We start from the raw sequence: 20,877 nt of genomic DNA, 5'->3' as shown, positions 1-20,877 counted from the left end.
CTTGGAGTGCCCCCACTAACACACAAGGAGTGTGAGGGGCGCTCACACTTAGAGTGCCCCCACTAACACACAAGGAGTGTGAGGGGCGCTCACACTTAGAGTGCCCCCACTAACACACAAGGAGTGTGAGGGGCGCTCACACTTAGAGTGCCCCCACTAACACACAAGGAGTGTGAGGGGCGCTCACACTTAGAGTGCCCCCACTAACACACAAGGAGTGTGAGGGGCGCTCACACTTAGAGTGCCCCCACTAACACACAAGGAGTGTGAGGGGCGCTCACACTTGGAGTGCCCCCACTAACACACAAGGAGTGTGAGGGGCGCTCACACTTGGAGTGCCCCCACTAACACACAGGTAGTGTGAGGGGCGCTCACACTTGGAGTGCCCCCACTAACACACAGGTAGTGTGAGGGGCGCTCACACTTGGAGTGCCCCCACTAACACACAGGTAGTGTGAGGGGCGCTCACACTTGGAGTGCCCCCACTAACACACAGGTAGTGTGAGGGGCGCTCACACTTGGAGTGCCCCCACTAACACACAGGTAGTGTGAGGGGCGCTCACACTTGGAGTGCCCCCACTAACACACAGGTAGTGTGAGGGGCGCTCACACTTAGAGTGCCCCCACTAGCACACAAGGAGTGTGAGGGGCGCTCACACTTGGAGTGTCCCCACTAACACACAGGTAGTGTGAGGGGCGCTCACACTTAGAGTGCCCCCACTAACACACAAGGAGTGTGAGGGGCGCTCACACTTGGAGTGCCCCCACTAACACACAAGGAGTGTGAGGGGCGCTCACACTTAGAGTGCCCCCACTAACACACAAGGAGTGTGAGGGGCGCTCACACTTAGAGTACCCCCACTTACACACAAGGAGTGTGAGGGGCGCTCACACTTGGAGTGCCCCCACTAGCACACAAGGAGTGTGAGGGGCGCTCACACTTAGAGTGCCCCCACTAACACACAAGGAGTGTGAGGGGCGCTCACACTTAGAGTGCCCCCACTAACACACAAGGAGTGTGAGGGGCGCTCACACTTAGAGTGTCCCCACTAACACACAAGGAGTGTGAGGGGCGCTCACACTTAGAGTACCCCCACTTACACACAAGGAGTGTGAGGGGCGCTCACACTTGGAGTGCCCCCACTAGCACACAAGGAGTGTGAGGGGCGCTCACACTTAGAGTGCCCCCACTAACACACAAGGAGTGTGAGGGGCGCTCACACTTAGAGTGCCCCCACTAACACACAAGGAGTGTGAGGGGCGCTCACACTTAGAGTGCCCCCACTAACACACAGGTAGTGTGAGGGGCGCTCACACTTAGAGTGCCCCCACTAGCACACAAGGAGTGTGAGGGGCGCTCACACTTAGAGTACCCCCACTTACACACAAGGAGTGTGAGGGGCGCTCACACTTGGAGTGCCCCCACTAGCACACAAGGAGTGTGAGGGGCGCTCACACTTAGAGTGCCCCCACTAGCACACAAGGAGTGTGAGGGGCGCTCACACTTGGAGTGTCCCCACTAACACACAGGTAGTGTGAGGGGCGCTCACACTTAGAGTGCCCCCACTAGCACACAAGGAGTGTGAGGGGCGCTCACACTTGGAGTGTCCCCACTAACACACAAGGAGTGTGAGGGGCGCTCACACTTAGAGTGCCCCCACTAGCACACAAGGAGTGTGAGGGGCGCTCACACTTGGAGTGTCCCCACTAACACACAGGTAGTGTGAGGGGCGCCCCCAGCAGGCTTTACAAACCAGGGTCTCTGCAGATTTCGGGCTTCTAGTCTGATCGCTGTGCTGAGGATGGGGCTTCACTGTGGGAACTTGTTCCAAGTCTTGCATCCTCGCACACACACATTATTTGCTGCTCTTGTGTCTTTGGCACAATTGTGCTCCATTTGTTAATGTTGAGTCTTATTTCCAAGTCAAGTTTCAATACTTTATTCGACAGCATTGTCATAAAAGCATTTTATCCCTATTCTAAACATATATAAACACTATGCTAAATTTAAGATCAGGTTAAGATACACATTAAATACAATTAGATACAGAAATGCTGGTGAAATCTTTTGACTTAAAAGAATTTAAACATTTTTTCAAAAATCAGAGTCACAGTGCCTAGCTCATAAAGAATGAGGTTAGTCTTAAAACGAAATATTTTTTCGTCATGCATGATCAATCGCAGTTAAAGTGCGAGTGCGGATAATCCAGGCCCAGCCCAGATATTTGGCTAGGGCGATTGCAAGATTGGGGGCACAATTTGATCTTAGGATTCATAGTGCTTCTAGATATTTTCTTACACCCAAATTCTTGCAAGCTGGTTTTAGCCATCTACTTCTTGGGGCAGCATACAAGGGGCAAGCAAACAAAAAATGTGGGATGTCCTCAACGTGTATCTTACAGTAACAACATGTATTAACATTGCTTGGAGACCATTTGAAAGTAAAAGCATTTAGAGGTAAGGAACCATCTCTGAACTGGAAATACAGCTTTCTGTCCAAGGGTTTTGTGATCAGATCCCAGTACTGTTCACATTTTGGGGATAATTTAGACTCCAAGTACTGGGATGTCAACATAGAGGGTTGATTGGAAATTAAAACAGATTGATATACCATGTCCCAATACAATTTTTTCAGCAACGCCTTAGATGGAAAAGCGGAGGGGTAGTAGTAGTCCATAAGTGGTCTAAATGCAGTTTTTGAAGCAGGTTCCTAATTTCCTTGAGCCAGGTTATTTTATGGAACCGGTCAGAGCTAATGATGTCCAAGACAGCAGATGCTTAATGACCCAGTTCAGGAGTAGTCTTTATGCGCCTCCAATATAAGAGTGGGCGCAATCGAGCCATATCCTCGATCTTTTTTCTCCCAAGGTCATATAGGAGCGGGATCGATGGAGTGCTCTGCGGGACTCCAACCAACCAGCGAAGGAATTTGTTCTCTGCAATAGCCAAGACGCTCAGATTGGTGAAGCCCCATAGCTCTGATCCATAAAGACAGGCGCCCAGCACTTTCATACTATAAATCTCCATTATAGGCTGGATGGGTTTTGTTAATGAGGATTTATATTTTTGTGCTATGGCCCCAGCCAACTGATGGAACTTTAAAACCACGGAATCAATATGAGATTTCCAGTTCATACTACCCTGCAAGGAGATGCCAAGGTAAGTGAAAGCGTTCACTTCTTCCAAAAAAGACCCATTAAAATGTATTTTTCCCTTGAATTGCTTGGCGGGATTCAAATTCATAAACTTGGTCTTTGTAGTATTTAACTCCAGGCCCCGAATCCAACAGAAATCTCCAAATGCATCAATTGTCTTTTGTAATCCGCTAGGGGTCGGTGAGACCAGTAAAGTGTCATCAGCAAACATTAATACTGGGACCCGCTCCCCATCTAGCGTAGGGGCATCAGTTGGCGATTTCTTTAGAAAGTCTACTACACCGTTAATGTAAAGGGAGAATAAGGCGGGGGCCAGGACGCATCCCTGTCTTACCCCGCGCTCCAAAGGGAAAGAATCTGTGACATCCCCCTGTGCACCCCACCTAATCCTTGCGTAGTTGTTTTCGTGCATACACACAAGCAAAGTCAATAATTCGGGGCTAATTCCAAGGTCGCTAAGAACAATCCAAAGTTTTTGACGTGGTACTAGGTCAAATGCTGACTTTAAGTCAACAAAAACAGCGTATAATGGGCCATTTATCAAGGTTACGTTTTTCCAATAAAGAGTTAAAAAATGGAATACCTGGTCGACGGAGCTAGTTAGGGGTCGAAAGCCAGCTTGGTACGGGGAGAGGATATCCTTATCATCTATCCAGGTTTGTATTTTGTTTTGTATCATTCTACCCATCAGTTTTTGTGCAGAGTCGATAAGGCTGATGGGCCTATAATTACTTGGTAAAGCCTTGTCCCCTTTTTTGAAAACTGGAATGATCTCCGCACCCTTCCATGAGGGTGGTATCATGGCTCCTTGTGCGATGGAATTTGCAAGCCATACGAAATATTGGCACCAGTTAGCCCGGTCAGATAGAAATACATCTGCCGGTATTCCATCAATTCCTGGAGCCCTACCTCTAGTCACCCCATCCAATGCTACATTTACATCTCTCAGTGTGAATATTTCATAACTATAAAAGACCATTTTGGGGCACGGGTGGAATGTCGGAGTCAAATTATCAGCATATTGCGGTTTAAAAAAATCCACCCATGCTTCCTTTGCCACATGATTTTTTGGACACTCTGCAATCCCCCCCTGCCCCATTTTAAGATAGCCCAAAACTCTTTCTGCTGTTTAGCTGCACAGGCTTTTTTGAGATCTAGCCATTGATTTTCATCCCACAGCCTTTTTGCCCTGGCTTGAGCTTTTCTATAATCATCCCTGGTCTTCAACACTCCTTCTTTAGTCCTCAACGCTATGCTGAGGTTCTGCCGTGCCTTTCTTCAAGAATGATCATACCATCCTCGATTTCTCTGGGGGCAAGCATCCTTTCCCTGGTGAGCTTTTTTTAGGAAAAACCCCTGTAAATTAACAAAAAACTTAGGATGTGACTCTTCAATTAATTTATTAAAATTGGGTTCATTACAATGAACCTGCAATCTCCTAACCTCTTTTGCGAGAACCTCCAGTAAGTCCTGCATATCCCCTGTCTTGTCCATCAGAGTTGCCCATTTGATGTGGCGAAGGTTGTTAGTTGAAATGATATCTAGTGGCATAACGCCCCTTTCCTGGTTAGGCGAAATAACTCCATGGTCCAGCTTGAGGATCAAGCACAACGGATTGTGGTCGCTCTCCAATCTAGATGACACTTTCATGTCTATTATCTTGTGCCAGTCTCTGACATCTACAAGGATGTAGTCTATCCGACTACTTGACCTTGTATTGTCAAAGGTGTGAGCACCCTGAAGGTCTGAGGGGGTGCGGCCATTTGCTGCCCTCAACCCCCTAGCCAAGCACAAACTCTTCACTTGTATTGCCACCTCAGTCCATTTCTTTACGGCTGGTAAATCCAATTGAGGGACTCCCCATTTAGCATCTTCCTCTAGGGCCATTTCATTATCCTCTTGGCCTAGTGGTTCGAATGTGGTGTTCATATCTCCCCCCCACTAGGATGGTAATATGTGATGGAAGATTCTCTAGATCATTATCTAATACTACTACCACCTCAGCGGCTTTACCCCCTTGTGTTCCCCTGGCATAGATGTTGTAGAGGGCCATCTCTTGACCGTCAGCCCATGTTATCACAATTGGGAGTAAGTCACAGTTGTTAACGGGCCTCGCTCTAATAGTACATTGTAGTGATTGGCGTACCCATGTGATTAATCCCCCTGAGGGCCGCCCTTTTGGGTTCTTTTTCGCAGGGACAAAAAAATTTAAGAAACCCTGGCGATAAACAGGAATCGCTGCCCAGGTTTCCTGGAACATAATTACATCGTGGCTATCAACAAATTTGCACCATTCAGGGGACTCTAGTTTGTGGAGAATTCCCGCCAGATTCCAAGAAAGGAGTTTAAGACCTATCTTCGGCTGACTGGCCCTCCCATACAATGGTGTTACTAGCAGGGGTTGGATCGAAGTAGGTGGGGGGCTGGTTGCCCTGCTGAATGCAATGATGCGGGGAGTGGGAGCCAAGTGCCCCGCAGTACAAGAAAGAACCCCACTAGAGCAGGGTATCCTACCATTACTAAGGTTAGTGTCAGTAAGCTTCGTAGCAATGCCTGTTCGCCTCTCTTGAGTCCCTACTGTGTTACCCATGACTATATTCGTCCGCCCATTCAGTCAGTCGCACTCGCTAAGGCCAGAAAGGGCAGAGAATCTATTCTCCATCGGTATGCCCCAATTACTTCTTGTACCAAGGGGTTTGCCTTTTCTTAACACAGGGTTCCACTTTGTTCTAAGTACTGTGGGATTTAGAATATTCCCTTTCTTTGCATAGAAGAAATCTAGCGTTAGTGGGACTATCTCTGTGGATCTGCGCTGGGGTGGATATATATCCCCTCTAAATTTTTTGTTACCATCCCCAATCCATTCTACTCTTCTAGCTTTCACAACTTCTTGTGCCAGCTGGTCCATACCTCCCGGGAAAAAGGCCATGTTCCTTGATAACCAGTGGAGTGATTTATTTATTAGGGAAGATGTGTTCTCTACATGCCCAGATTCTAGGAGGGGAACATTTGCCAGGACCAGCACCAGGGGGGATGCCTCAACAATTAATTCTACAGGTCCCTTCTCTATGTTAGAATCTACCAGTCTGTCCCTTTGACTTGGCCCTTCAGAATCACCGATGTTGATACCCATTCCCCGGGACCCCCCCCCCCTGTATCGTTAGACAGCATCGGAATAAGGGGAGTATTTTCCAAGTATTCTGGCCTAGGGGCTGTCTGTGTATTTTTTGATTCGACTCTAAGTGTCTCCTGCTTAGCAATGTTTGCTGCTCCCTCTAATGATTTTTGCGGAAGACCCCCCAGCCTATTCACCTCTTCAGTGAGGTAGTGGGACTATCTCTGTGGATCTGCGCTGGGGTGGATATATATCCCCTCTAAATTTTTTGTTACCATCCCCAATCCATTCTACTCTTCTAGCTTTCACAACTTCTTGTGCCAGCTGGTCCATACCTCCCGGGAAAAAGGCCATGTTCCTTGATAACCAGTGGAGTGATTTATTTATTAGGGAAGATGTGTTCTCTACATGCCCAGATTCTAGGAGGGGAACATTTGCCAGGACCAGCACCAGGGGGGATGCCTCAACAATTAATTCTACAGGTCCCTTCTCTATGTTAGAATCTACCAGTCTGTCCCTTTGACTTGGCCCTTCAGAATCACCGATGTTGATACCCATTCCCCGGGACCCCCCCCCCCTGTATCGTTAGACAGCATCGGAATAAGGGGAGTATTTTCCAAGTATTCTGGCCTAGGGGCTGTCTGTGTATTTTTTGATTCGACTCTAAGTGTCTCCTGCTTAGCAATGTTTGCTGCTCCCTCTAATGATTTTTGCGGAAGACCCCCCAGCCTATTCACCTCTTCAGTGAGGTGGTCTATTTTACATAGGAGAGGTTTGGTTATGGTCTTAATTTTACTATCTAGGGCGTTTAACAATTTCTTAAATTGGTCTTCGTCCAAGAGTAGCTTCCCTCCAGAGCTTCCCCTTGTATCTTCTCCATTGCTTTTTGATGGGGATGCATCTGGGCGTTTTTTACTTGAGCGGAGTCCGCCCCGTTTTGACAGACTCTTCTCCCCCCCCTTAACAGCTCTTGGAGCTGGTATCGGTGCTGGAGGCTCCTCTTCTAGCAGGACTATTTCTTCATCAGGTATACTCTCAGAGGCTGAGTCTACTATAGCTACTAATAACTGAGTTAATGGGTTATTCTCAGGTGTCTGAAATACCTCATTGCTAATGTCAAAAGCAGCTGTACCCAGAGGCGTGTTATCAGGTGGCAATACAGGGGAAAGGCTCTACCCCAGTGAAGATCTCCTGTCATTGTTTATTTTTGCGACCACCTGGACCATATAATTGTCAATAGTATTGACAGCTAGAGTCGATTTTGCCTTCGACATATTGAAAAGACTGCGTAGATGACCCCCAAGTAATGGCGTACAATACTAGTGCAAGAAACAAAAAATGGAGGGAGAGGGAGGTTAAACCAGACCAGGTCGGCCTCCAGTCAGTATACGCAATACAGGAACCCAAAGTGAAGGGTTCAGAGACCTGGTTGGTGTTTTCTCTACGAAAAGGGGCGTGCTGCGACAAGACGACTACGCAGGAGCACTTGTTTTGTGAGATGACTATGTGTGGTGTAAGTGTGGTGATGGTGGAGTGGGTGTGTAATTAAAAATACCGTGCTAGTGGGCCTCAACAATTTATTTTGCTCCTAGTGTGGTATAAAATTAAAAAGGGGTAACACTGTATTCCAACTTTTAATTGAGCTAGATAAGTGTTAGACTTATCTAGCTCAATTAAAAGTTGGAATACAGTGTTACCCCTTCTTTTCGTAGAGAACTGGGATGGCCCCGATGATGAAGCATGTCACCGTGGGGCAACCCCGGTGAGTGAGGGGAAATTTTTCTTTCTCACATTTTTGGTACACACTGACTTAGCAAGCAGTAACCAGAAAACACCAACCAGGTCTCTGAACCCTTCACTTTGGGTTCCTGTATTGCGTACAATACTAGTGCACAGGATGGCTTTCTTGCAAATGCAGCGTCAATGATGGTATAAGTAACTTACAAAAGATATTCTGAGCAGAGTTCCGGGCCCTGTCCCTGTCTCTTCCTGCCGATGAGGGCCGTAGAGGGACCTGGTGCACGCGAAAACTGCGTCGCTGGGCAGACCTCACACGCAGCGGCTCCCGCAAAGCGGGAGCGGCAAGAGGTAACGTCTCAACAGGTGCAGTTGGAGGAGAGGCGTCCACAATGTCCTCGCAGGGTCACAGCGTCCCAGGGAGATTAGGAGGGTCACGCAGGTGGGCTTGTCCAGGATCCTTTTCACCTGTTTTGCCGGCTGGGGCGGGGCTCGCAGGGGGCGCTGACCGGATGTTGGTTGTATATTATAAATAGAGGGGTTCGACCCATGTGGTCAATGGGACCTGGGTATTAGGTTAGGATATATATATGACCACACCCAGCCCCCTTTCTGAAACCGTGTCTTTCTATTAGTGTTTTCCAGATGAATGCTCTGTGAATTACGGACGTAAACCACAGGTCCTGTCCTGGCCCTAAGACCAGGTGATTTTTACCCTACTATTACTAAGGTTACCCCTCCATGTCAACGAGCACCGTCCATTTTTTCCGAATACAGATGCGATTCGTAACATTGCCCCCCCCGCCCTCTTTTAGTTTCAATGATATAATCTGCAGCTATTTCCACATTTAGAATAATACCCTCCAATTTTTTCCATTTTTTCCGTCACAAGGTTGTATACCCGGTAACTTAGCAACAGGTCTGAGTCTTTCTTCTACGAGGTTATTTAACCAAGCATGGTTACCTCGGTAACACTTCCTGTTTTCCAGGCTGACAAGCGCTGACACGGGCTCCGCTTTTTGACCGTCCACCGGTGAGTGTTTCGGTAGGAGCCGCGAAAAAACTTCACAATCTAACCGCCCTCTATGCCCCTAATCTTTGGAATTCTGTTTCCCCCAGACGGCGTTCTGCAGTGCGCGATCCACTTTCGGGACGCACTGGTTACGAAGTCTTTAACCCACCGTGGAGGAGACGTGCCGTGACCACTCCTTCCACGCGATTGTTGCACAATCCCCCTCGGGTGAGTTTTTGTATTCTGACAATGCGTGTGAGATAATTTATATGACCACACCCAGCCCCCTTTCTGAAACCGTGTCTTTCTATTAGTGTTTTCCAGATGAATGCTCTGTGAATTACGGACGTAAACCACAGGTCCTGTCCTGGCCCTAAGACCAGGTGATTTTTACCCTACTATTACTAAGGTTACCCCTCCATGTCAACCTACATCAGCCCACAAGCGGGCTTGAGAGGTTTACTTTATGTTTTGCTATTTGGATGCTACGGTCCCAATTTTTCGAATTTTTCGAATTCCAACCCCACCTAATCAGACATAACCCTAATTACTGGGACTGGCCCCCTAGTACAGACGCAAACACGCCCACCAGGGCGTTTGCCTTTTTACTTATTTTTTTGGGCTAACCAACCAGGTAATGTTCTTGTCCTCAATTCATTCAACCTCCTTTTTTAACTCCTTTAACTTCTCAATTCATCTCTTGTAATTGTATTTTGAATTATCCTGCTTTCCACTGCCCTTCGGGCCCTTTGTATTTAAATCATGTCGGGACTCTTTTGAGACCGTTTCAAGTAATTGGTATATTTTTCCTTTTACACTCAGGACACAGCCCCACTCCTTCACCCCCCCACCGTCCTGATGAAGACCCGCCAGTAAGGATCCATTATCCTACATCTATGGGTCGAAACGTAGACTACCATCTACCTACACGAACTCCTCAACCCAAGATTGATAATAATAATCACCACGGGAGTTTCTGTTTTATGTGATATGTTCTACCTAACATGTGTTTTTTCTTGATCTTCAATCTATGGATCATTGTTAATGATGTTTTCAGTTGTGGATTGGTGCCTAATGGATTTTTTGATTAGTGATGTTAACTAATTGAAATATACCCCTTCCCTTGCACTCTTTCCCCCTTCCCCTGTGGGCGCACTTGAACTGTATATACTATACTAGCAATTGCATAATCAATAAATTTTTTGGTGCAGTGATAATAAAAACACTGTTCACCATCATTTTTGTGTTGTCTCTATTCTAACAATTTAGTGAAGCGTCAAGCGGATGTTGGTTGGTCACGCAGGGACTCCTGGAAGAGTGAGTCCCTGCCGCGCAACTCCCCTGCAGCCTCTCAGCGCCTCGGTGGACCTGGTGCACGCGAAAACAGCGTCGCTGGGCAGACCTCACACGCAGCGGCTCCCGCAAAGCGGGAGCTGCAAGAGGTAACGTCTCAACAGGTGCAGTTGGAGGAGAGGCGTCCACAATGTCCTCGCAGGGTCACAGCGTCCCAGGGAGATTAGGAGGGTCACCCTTTTTCTTATTTCCATGCTCTCTTGCCTCCATTCTCTTTCCACCTCTGGGGCTCCCCTTGGCACTTTGTCCCTCACCTTTGTTCCTGTGTGTGGGCATTCGTTCAATCCTTGTGTCTCTCACTTAGTGAACCGCCACATTTGGGGGTATATCTGTGGCTGCCCACTTCCTGCATTGCAATCCTTCCTGGCACTGCCAGTGCCACACACTTTGTCCTTTTGTTTCAGTCTTATTCTCAGGGCTCAATTCTTAACCTTGTGACCTCTGTGGACCCCACTGAAAACCGGGGGCCCCAACCGAAGCAATTTCTATGCTTTGAACCTCAAAACTATGTGCAAAATACAGAAAGAAATATACAAAAAAAAACAATGCAAAATTATGAAATGTTTGACTTGATAAACACACCAAAAATATATAGAAAACACATTTTAATGGGGAGGTTGGAACTTTTCAAAATCTGTTTTTATTTCCAAAAGGCAAAGCTGTATGCTAGACTATCATACCACTTTGTTTTCTTGCTCATAATGCATGTTGTCCTTAAGTTGACACTACCAATGCTTCAGTTGAGACCACCCATAGGAGCAAGATTTTGCTTGCTGTCCTTGTGCTGCTCCCACTCATCAGGCTAAGGAGACCAACTTCCATTTTACTCTCCCATTTCATGTTCCCTCCCATTTGTACAGAGTTGTATGTTTTTCAGTTTTACAATGTTTCTAATATTATTTCATTTCTCAACTGTCAAGGATCCTATGCATTGGTGTTTAAGGCCCCAGATTAAGAACCATAGCTCTATGCCTTTGTGTTAAAGGAAAAGGCTTTGCGTCTGTGTTTATATCACATCGCATGGGTTGATTTGCTGTCTTGTTTTTCAGCCTGCATCGTCAGCACTGTGTCTTTGTTTGCGAATCCTTGCGCTCTTGTTGCGGTCTATTCCATGTCTATGGTGCTGATACAGAGTGTCTGTCTTAATGTTGCTAGTTTAGCTGTATCGCTGCCCTTGTAGTTGTATGTCTATGTTGCACCGACCCATTTCTGTGCCTCTGTTGCCTTTGGTGTTGTCCGTGTCCCTGACCCTCTGGTGTAGGCTTTGGCATTCTAAACATGTTTTCGAAAGTCGACCGTGGTATGCTTCCCACTTCTGAATGCAGTTATTATGCTATGAGTAACCCCTAAGCTCTTCACTTTATCAGGTGTCGTTTGACAGCGCAGCTGTCACTAAATCTTGTGTGATCAACAGAAAACAAGCTTCAGAGTACTCTTGAGAGATAGACTTCGGCTCCACCTGCTTTTCGATAACGGATTACTGCATCGAGTTGGGCAACTGTGTGGTTTCACTGAAAAAGAGCACTTGTGTTGCACTTTCTTGGACATGTAGTGAGTCTCAGTCACAATTGTGTACTGCTAACTCCTCGTCTCTGTTGTGGCCATATGGGAATTTTGTAATGAGTTCAATAATGTAATGGAATTCAAGGAGTTGCAGTTGTTTCTCATGATTCCCCTCCTCTCAATCAATTCTAATCTTTATTTTCGTGCATAAAGTGCCATAAAAGATACATAAAATACATTATAATTACTTTACAATTGTACAATATACATTGTTCAGTTCAGTTCAGTTCTTTATTTGTTTCGAAGGTTAAAAACCATCATAAAAATACATATTAATACATGATCACATAAAAACATACTGAACATCATAGTTTTGTAAAAAGTGACAAGTTAAAAAGAGTTTTTGTAGATAATATAAACAGAGTGTAGGTGTAACAGGGGGCACCACATGTCCTTTTAGTTTCATCTCCTTTCATCCGACTTTATCAACCCCTTGTGTTTCTTAATTTAAACACAATTTTTAGAAAACTCATGATAGCAAACAAAGTACGCATTTCCGTTGCTCTCTGCAGGAATAATAAGGCAGATTTGGCATGGATAATGTTTGAGTCCTTTTAAGATGTCCACCAAGAATCTTTGATGCGGTATTTTATAAAAAGGACACAGTAATACAAAATGAAGGGTGTCCTGCGGAGACCTATTGTCGCAGCCGCAGGCACCCTTCTGCTCAATTGTTTGCGTAAATCCAGAGGGATAAGCTAAAATATTGTGCAACAAATTGAGCCTAAAACAAGTCATTAAAAACCTCTCGTGTTGGCTGTACATTAAAAAAAGATACGGTTCCATGCCCACTTCATTAGAAACAAGCGAATGAGCAGCTACCAAGGGTTTAATAGAATCAAACTCCCTCCTCCTGCAGTCATATTTTTCCAGTAGTTGCTTTTGTACAAAATGTCTGCTATATATGTCCACAGTTGAGGGGTCCAGGAATAACCTTTGCTGGCCAATATCCCCTAATGTTACTTTTATGTATTTCAGCCAGGGGATTTGAAGCCATCTATCTTTCCGTAGGCAATCCTGTATGATCTGTCTGGTTAAATCCGCATTGGGGTTTGACCAAATTTTAAGCCAGGACAGTATTGGTCTCAGTCTGATCAGGTCGGATATGTATGGGGTACCCAGCTCTTCGTGTGTTATTGCTGCTGGGATGCTCAAAGGAAGCTTTAACAGTTTTTAAAGAATTTATCTTCCTCTCCTTGTATCTGTTGTGCATCCCTAAAACCCCACACTTCAGCTCCATAGATAGCCTTCGAGATACTAACCGATCTGTACAATGTCATCACCTGCTCAGGGGACCAGCGTCCCATTCGTCGGGCAAAGTTTAATATGGCCCCATTTGCTGAGACTAGTCTCCTAGACCTCTCCTCTATCAGAGGGGCAAAGTTGATCTTTTCGTCAAATAGAAGACCCAAATACGGAAATGTAGTGACAGTGTCCAAGACATGATCCCCTAGTTTAAACACGAATTTCTTATGTGGTTTCTTCCCAGTTACCATAATGAAAGATTTTGTCAGGTTGACGGAGAGGTCCAGATTCCTCATAAAATCAGAGAAACCTCTAATTAGGAGCTGGAGACCGACTGCTGTTCGCGCAAGGAGGACCGCGTCATCATCGTACAAAAGTACCGGCAAATGACGCAAACCTACCTTTGGACAGTCAGTCCCCAGTGCTATCAGGACACTCTCCAGGCCGTTTATGTAGAGGGAGAACAAGAACGGCGCCAGGATGCACCCCTGCCTCACCCCGCCAGAGCACGGGAAGGGATCGGTGCTCACCCCCCCCGCGCTGTAGCGGACTTTGGCAGTGGTGTTCCAGTGCAGCTCCCTAAGAATATTAATGAGGTCTGGGTCAATTCCCAAGTTATGCATAAGTGTCCAAAGTTTGGCTCTATTAACGTTATCAAAAGCCGCTGCTAAGTCCATGAATCCCATGTACATGGTCCCATCAGTCATCTTGGTGTATTTAGCCGTAAGGAGGTATTGGTTGAGGCATTGGTCACTAGTTGACCTGCCTGTTCGAAACCCGTACTGGGTATCCACCCGGATGTTATGAGTGTCAGTCCACTCTATTAAGCGGTTGAGCAGTGCCCTCCCGAGTACTTTAGCAGAGACATCAATCAACGAGATAGGTCTATAACACTGCGGGCTGTCCCTACAGCCTTTCTTATATATAGGGACAATCACCGCAGTGGACCACGATCTCGGAAGGCCCGATTTGATTGCTGCATTAAGTACTCTTGTTACTACTGGTGCCCATAAATCAGTGTTACTAAGAAATAAATCTGGTGGGGTACCATCCGGGCCTGGGGCTTTGTTTCGTGTCAGCCCTAGGATTGCTTTTAGTACTTCCTCCAAAGATAATTCTAGTTGTTCTGCCCAGGGCCCCACCCATATTCCATCTCCAATGTCTACCTCCTGCTGGTTGTATAAGGATTTAAAATGGTTGATCCATTGTTCTGGTAATATGTTAGAACTAATGACCGGGGAGCTTGAATCATGGAAGCATGGTCTGATATGATTCTCCAGAACTGTGCATAGTCCCTATTTTCACCTGCCTCCCTCAGGTCTGCCCAAACTTCTTTTTGAAGAGCACTCTTTCTTCTCTTTACCTGGGTTTTATAGTTCTGTCTGCAACGGGCAATTTCAATCATGTCCCTCGGGGCCTTTTTTAAACTCTGCTTTAGTTCTCTTAGAGCCCTTGAGCAGTTGGTATCGAACCATCTTGGGAAAGATGACTGTTTAGCAGGCTTCTTAGTTTTCAATAACCCTTCTACAATTTTAGTTAAAGATCCGAAAGCCACAACCACTCATCTGCCCTCTATTGAGAGGTCTAAGCAGGTCTCTATATGATCTTTCCCTACACCCACTAGTTTAGAGTAAAAATCTTGCGGGTTGATCATTGACCACCTTATGCGTCTCCCTTGATCTGTTACTTGAATTTGGGTTTCATTGGCCACCCCTGAGTTTTTTCTCGGTAAGTTTTTATAATTGATTTCTATTAAAAGGGGATTGTGATCACTGAAAGGGCTCCACTCTGTTCTTGTTTTTAGAATCTGCTCTCTAGAGCAGGCAGAGATCATTATATAATCTATTATGGACCCACCACCTCTCCCTTTAAATGTGGGTATAGGAGATTCCCCTGCTTTAAGTGCAGCTAAATCCATAACATGGGTGAGCGCGAAGTTATCTAAGAGCTTCATCAGGGCTGTGCCCTCTTTGTTGTGTACAACATGGGGACCCTTTTCTAGTGGGCAGGCTGACCAGTCGTCAGAAATAGGAACTAGCTTAGGGCATAGGTGGCAATTAAAGTCCCCCATCAACAGGACAGTTGGTTCTGGCCCCTTCAGCCCTGAATCCAATTCCTCATTTAATCTTCTCTCCAGCTCTGCTAGTATGGGAAAATTCCCATCAACCGGCATAGAGTTATAAAAATTTAGAAAAAGTAGTCTCTCACCCTGGTATTGTAGTGAAACTACTTGTATAGTGTCTGACATCCAGTCTGGGTGTGACCAGGTGCCCTTCAGGTCTAAATCTACATATATTGCTAGGCCTCCTTTTGCTCTCCCAGAATTCGTCCCTTGGGCAGGTCTGAAAAAACACTTATAGCCCTCCAATTGACAGAGGTCCGAATCACGCGCCCATGTTTCTTGGAGAGCTATAACATGGAAGCGCCTAATGTATTCTTTCCACTCCTTACTTTTTAGTTTGGCTTCCAGTCCTGCAATATTCCAGGATAACACGGTCAATCCAACCCTATTCTCTTTTCCACTTGCTGTGATAGATTCATTTGTTCTGACCTTACCCACTATTGGTGCATCTATGATGTTTGTATTTTTGTCCCCCTGGCTCACGTGTGGTTCTGACCTCCAGGTTTGTACATTCCCCGCACTCCCACATTTACCCCCTATTTCTGGGCATGAGCTTTCACTGGTCACTAAGCTTGGTCTAGAATTGTTTTCTTGCAGAATGAGTCAATCAATGTCCTCAAGCGATTGAAAAGGGGCAAATCTGTTTCTCCACTGGGAGTAGTCTCGTGGGGGAAAGAACTGGTCGGGATGGCTTGCAGGTCTTGGTCTATGTGTGCGTTGTGGTCTTCCAAGGATCCACCCGCCCTCATCATCAGCACGAATAATGTTCCGACTCCTTGGGTAAAAGTACCCAAGTGGGAGTGCGCAAATTGTGCTGGTTTGATTCCTATTAGGATTCTTCAAGATGTAATCAACCAATCTGGTGTCCCTAAAATTTGCGACTATACAGTCCCCTCTTATGTCTTTTTTCTCCCACCAAGCCAGTTTACTCGTCTTACGTGCACTATCTCTCCTCTGTCCCCATTATTTAAGGGTCTGTGTATATTCAACCACTTGGAGATTTTAGCGAGTAATTGATAATGTGATTCTCTCTCTGTAGGCCTAATTTCTGGCACCCCTGCAAAAACTATTACAAATGGGCTGGCCTCTGGAGGGAGATCAATGTGTGGTGCGGGGGTGTTAGTAGTGTAGAAGGGGTCGGAGTCTGTGTGACAAGGATCGTGATCCCCGCCCCTCTGGGGGCGGTCTTCCTGTCTCCATTGCATTAGTGGCTGTAAAGGGGGTTTTTCCATATTTTTGGGGTTCATGCTTTGATTGTGTCCCCCTTTTGGTTTGTCATTAGAGCCCCCTCTTTGGTTTTGGGAAGTTTTTGGAGCCTCGTGTATCTGGGCAATTGTGTGTTGAGTGTGACTAACACAATTGTTGTTTTGCACTCTATTTTTGTTTACATTACCATTAGTAACCACCTCATTTGAATGAGTTAAATCAGTAGGAGGTTTTGTAAGTGTGTGTTCTATTGCCTTACTTTGTTTGGAGAGCTCACACATTATCTTGTCCACCTTACTTATAATTGGTTTTAGTTGTGCAGCAATAAAGGATTCTAGCTGTTTTTTAAGATCTACTAATAATGTCTCAACCCATCCTGGTGGAATTATTTCTGCTTGGGAGTTATTTTCTACTAGTATATATTCTTGTCTGCTTGTTGAGCGATTGCCTCTTACTGGTGCTTTCCTTTGTCTCTGTAGCCCCTTAGTCCTCCCCTGTCGCGTCATTTTTGTCTGGTGGATCGTTTCATTACACCCAGAGATTTCTTGGCCCGGGGTTTGTGCACAGGGGAGATCATCAGTGTCATTATTTGAGTGGGTCTCGTTTCCATGCATATTTGGGCTATCTGCAGTTGGTGGGTCTCTAGGGGGTGTTAGGGTGATTACGTTAAGGTTGGGTGAGGAGGATAAACTCCGTTCCATATGTTCTATTTCCCCCGTGACCTTTTTTAACATTAAGTCAATTGCTGTGGGTTTGTTCCCATTTGGGAGGGCACACTCCTTCGTTGCTGCTCGTATTTGCTTAGGGGTCTCTCTCTTGTTAGTTTTACTCGCAGCCGAACGTGTGTTGGGATGATTGGACATATTTCCTTTTGGGTCTCCAACTTAGTCACTCTAGTGGCCACAGTAACAGGTTTAGTTATCCTGCATTAATTGGAAGTCCCACATTAACAGATAACAAGCCAATTCGGTTCTCTAGCACCCCTCTTCTTGCAGCCGTTAAACTCAATGTGCAATACCTGGGTCAGTTGTTGGGTGTCCACTGGGGCCAAGGGAGGTGGCCCGTCTCGTCCCTGGACGGCCACAGACGGCCCGCCCTCTGCCCGGGCTCCGCCCGCGCGCGTCCCGCGAGGCGGGAGGAAGGGCTCGCTGAAGTACGCCTCCCGGCGGAAGCGGAAGCCCAGCTGACAGGCGGCGTCCCCGTGAAACAGGGGACGCTGGGGGTTGTAGTTTCTCCTCTCCTCCTGCCCTGCCCCTCTCGGCGGCCGCGAATGGTCAGCGGCGGCGGGGGCTAGCAGGGATGAGTTATGGCCAAAAGATGCAAGGATGGCAAGGAGTTGGCCTCAGAAGCAGGTCACAGTGGTTCCCGCTCCGCCGATGGAAGGGCTCGCTGAAGTACGCCTCCCGGCGGAAGCGGAAGCCCAGCTGACAGGCGGCGTCCCCGCGAAACAGGGGACGCTGGGGGTTGTAGTTTCTCCTCTCCTCCTGCCCTGCCCCTCTCGGCGGCCGCGAATGGTCAGCGGCGGCGGGGGCTAGCAGGGATGAGTTATGGCCAAAAGATGCAAGGATGGCAAGGAGTTGGCCTCAGAAGCAGGTCACGGTGGTTCCCCCAGCAGGTCACGGTAGTTGAATAAATTGCAAGGTCACAAACGTGAAATATTATGGTTTGTAAGCAGTTCAATTTGATCCTGGACAACAATTCCGGATAGCAGAAAACAATACTTTAAAATATTTAAATAATTAAAAAAGCTAAAAAGGCATGAATATAAAATCATGATTAAAATCTGTATTCCCGGGGGCGTGGCTTACGCACCGCTGAGTGCAGACAGCTCTCCCGTGAGCTCCGTTGAGCTGCGGGCTTCTTATTACAATTTCCAACTCCATACCTCCGACGGATTCCTGATTTTACAAGGTTTCTACAGCGGAATATGCCTGACCTCACCTGAACTCGGCGATTTCTATGCCGTTTTTCTTCCACAACGCACTTCGATGTTCCTTTCCTTCGTCGGGACGCGGCCGGCCGCCATTTTGAGCCGCTGAGCCCGCATCCTTTATCCTGCTCCTCAGCTTTCTCCTGCTGTCATCGAAGCCTCCCTCAAAGTGCCTGGAATGTGTTTTTTTGCTTTCTACTTTCCGATACAAGGTATGACTCACAGCATATTCTCCAAGCACCGTTTTCAGCGTTTTTTTCTCCTCAGAACTTTTACCTTCCAAGCTATGGCGGCCATTTTAAGTGCTGGATTTGCAAATCATTATTTTCTGCGCAATTCATGGTTATGACTGTTCTTACTTTCCTATCTGCTGCCCACCTGTTTTCAATTCTTTAATTTTTTACCATACAAAGTGATGCTTTTGCTGATTTGGAGCATTTTGCCATTCGTGAGTTATTTATAAACCTTAATTTGGACTCTGGGCTTTTATTTCGACGTGAGTTACGCCTGCCATCCCTATACTACTTTTATGAGGAGGTGACCTTCTACTCTATGATTTTGTGATTTTCTATCTGAGTTTTTGAGGCTTTTTACCTTATTTGTTTTTCCTGCATCACATTATTCTTACGGCGCCAATCAGTCGTCGTGATGTCTCATGATTTAAGCAATATTAAAGCAAACCACACAGGCCCAAAACCTAAGAGGCTCAAAAATGACCCCCCCTCCCCTATTCATACGTCTCCTAACCCAATTTTGGATTCCATTTTGGAGGAATTAAGGGGTCTACAACCTTTTATGTTTGCTACAAATGAAAAGCTTAAGCAAATAGAGGAGAGATGGGTCGTTATGGAGGGTAAAGTCCTGAACCTAGAACAGCGCGTCAGTGATGTGCAGGATGCTTCTTCTAAAATTCCCCAACTGGAAAAAGAGATCCAGATGCTCAAACTCCACACCGAGGACCTTGAAAATCGCAATCGAAGGACTAACCTGCTCTTATATGGTGTCCCGGAGAATGTTGAGGGATCTGACATGGTGTCGTTTGTTCGAAAGTTCTTGCATGATCTTCTGGACCTCCATCCAGCGTCCCATCCTCTTAATATACAGCGAGCTCACCGCCTGGGTCGCCTCAATTCCAATGCGTCCAAGCCTCGTGGTATTATTGTTCTGTTTCTCGAGTTTACTGAACTAATGACTATACTCAAATCTGCCAGACCTAAACGTCGTCTTATATGGTCGGGTCACAATATTTTTATTTCACAAGACCTTTCCAATGCAACCAATGCCCGTCGAAAACAATTTTTGAATCTTCGTCCTCAAATGCGTCAGCTGAATATCCAGTATGGTATTCTGCATCCTTGTCTATGCAAGATCATGCATAATGGACGTACTCACTCCTTCGTTGATCCTCAGAAGCTCCATGCTTATCTGCAGACTGTTTCCTCCTCTACCATGGACACTAATGTTTAATAATAACTAATGTTTGATTTATCTTTGTAGGCCTACCTTTGTTGTGGCTACCTGGTTGCGCTGTTGCCGCCTTAACTCCTTGCATATCTCATCCTCTTTCTTGAGGTTTTGTGGTTTCTACCTTTTTTATGCCCGTTCTTGCTCTTCTGCTGCTCTTTGGGATCCGTGTCCTCAGTGGCGTTTTCCTTGTCCCCGATGTCTTGGTTATTTCTTTCTTCTCAGATCTGGCTTTTCTGCCTTGATCTGTCTTCTTGTCTTTTTCTTGTTGTTCTTTTCTTTCTTCTTTCCTTTCTTTCTTACTGTCTCCTTTCCTACGCTTTCCCTTCGACCTGGGCATTCCCCCTCTTCTCTTTCCGTGGACAGTCTCTGTTTTTTGCGTTATGGCTTCTTTGGTTCTTGTTGTCACACACAGTGCTCTTGGTCTTCCTGTATCTTCATTCTATACATGTATTGGGTATTTTATTCCGATGTAACGTGTTTTTTATTATGTTCTCTCCTGTAGATGTGTTTCCTGCAGTGTATCCACCCCTCGTGTACTGCCCCATCCTTACCTTACATCCTGTGTAATTTTGTGACGTGGAATGTTCGAGGTCTTGGTCACCCTGTCAAGCGTCAGAAGGTATTGTCTCATTTGTCTAAAATTAATTCTCAAGTAGTTTTCCTGCAAGAGACTCATTGTACAGATGTTGAATCTTCTAAGTTAAAACGTCATTGGGTGGGTCAAGTGGTATTTTCTCCTGCGGTTAACAAGAAAGGGGGTGTTGCGATTTTGCTCCATAAAGGGTTGTCGGCCCAAATTTTATCTTCTCAAAATGATGACGAAGGACGCTGGGTAATAGCAAAGGTTGTGATCCAAAATACGACTTTGGTTCTCTTAAACATTTATGGTCCAGATCGACCAGATCCCAAATTTTGGAACGATATCAAACTCCTTATTTCTACTATGGACTGTCCAAATATTGTAATTGCTGG

At 46.1% G+C, this 20,877-nt stretch overlaps 1 pseudogene across 1 annotated transcript in view; it reads left to right on the top strand.

Annotated features, from left to right (window-relative positions):
- The first annotated feature begins 20,398 nt into the window (after window positions 1-20,398).
- The window catches only part of LOC144764085 (uncharacterized), a 131,264-nt pseudogene continuing 130,785 nt past the window's right edge, over window positions 20,399-20,877 (top strand). Inside the window, exon 1 of the transcript XR_013596310.1 lies at window positions 20,399-20,524. The product of XR_013596310.1 is annotated as an uncharacterized LOC144764085 (transcript). The remainder of the gene's footprint in view (window positions 20,525-20,877) is intronic.

The sequence above is a fragment of the Lissotriton helveticus genome, chromosome 6 (genome assembly GCF_964261635.1).
Source record: "Lissotriton helveticus chromosome 6, aLisHel1.1, whole genome shotgun sequence".
In the NCBI taxonomy this organism is placed as follows: Eukaryota; Metazoa; Chordata; class Amphibia; order Caudata; family Salamandridae; genus Lissotriton; species Lissotriton helveticus.
Note: the sequence above shows the minus strand (reverse complement) of the source record. Positions and strands in the feature narration are given on the sequence as shown.